Raw genomic sequence first — 1,142 nt, forward strand, 5'->3', positions numbered from 1 at the left:
CGAGTACTCACGGGTACCAGCCCATGGTGAGGCAAGCAGCCATCACCACGATGTCATGCTCGGCGCGGCACCAATTACGACTGCGTGCGTTGCCTCGACCACCACCTGGTCAGTTGTGTGTGCACTCGTGCACCACACTTGGGCTATGGCTCCACGGCCCATTATACCCGGCGCGTTGCGTACATCACGTACCGCAACCGCTTTGTCGGCGGGTGAGACGTTCCGTTCACCCTACTCGACAGGTCGTTCATGGCCAAGGGAACGGTGCGTTGATTGCACTAGGCCCGCGCTTCGCCTCGTGTGTGGTTGCTTGCAACCCCAACACTGCTGATTCGGTCAGCGATTCCGAGGCACCTTGCGCCAGTGGCTTTCTTCGCCACTATGTCTTGTTCGGCTAGAGCTACCGCAGCTCTAGCCCGGCTGTTCGCCTCCAGCCTGCAGTCGATGTACATCGACGCCTGGTTCCGTAAGGAACTTGGTCTTACCTCAAGACCAGGGAGGAAAGGTATTTCCGAGCCTCTCCCCCACTTACACTCGAGACTATTGAGTCTCTCGTGGCTTGTGATAGTCACTGGCAGCACGACGGCTACTTGCCTCTTGGAAAGTCAGGGAGGAAAGGTGTTTCCGAGCCTCTCCCCCACTTAACCTCGAGACTACTGAGTCTCGCGTGGTTTCTAATAGCCACTGGCAGGCGCAACGGCTCTCCGCCATGTGCACTGCGTCGGTATGGTCGACCGCGTCGGCCGTGTCGACCGAAGGCATTCAGCCTTCGCGTCGGCAGTTTGAGTCTGCTCGACTTGACGTCGAGCGAGTTGCTCACGTCTGGCGAGGCCGAGACAACCTCGCGCCTCGAGCCAATGGCTCTGTGTGCGGCGCTATGGTACTCGCCTTGGGTGTGGACCTCTGTTACCCACACCGGAAGCGCATACAGCGACTTCCTTATCAGTTATAGTCTGAGTGACCTTGCGTGGAACTTTGTTACCCACGCTCGGAGCACCGAATGTCGGTCTCCTTAAGCAGCTTCGCTGCTTGCGGAACTTGTTACCCGCAGTGTGGACCTATGTTACCCACCTGGTGAATGCTCTTCGGCACCACCACTGTCGAAGCGCATACGGCGCGACGACCTTCGGTGTTGGGATCGG

This window comes from Phytophthora infestans, genomic scaffold (assembly GCF_000142945.1).
Source record: "Phytophthora infestans T30-4 supercont1.1011 genomic scaffold, whole genome shotgun sequence".
NCBI classification, from domain to species: Eukaryota; Oomycota; class Peronosporomycetes; order Peronosporales; family Peronosporaceae; genus Phytophthora; species Phytophthora infestans.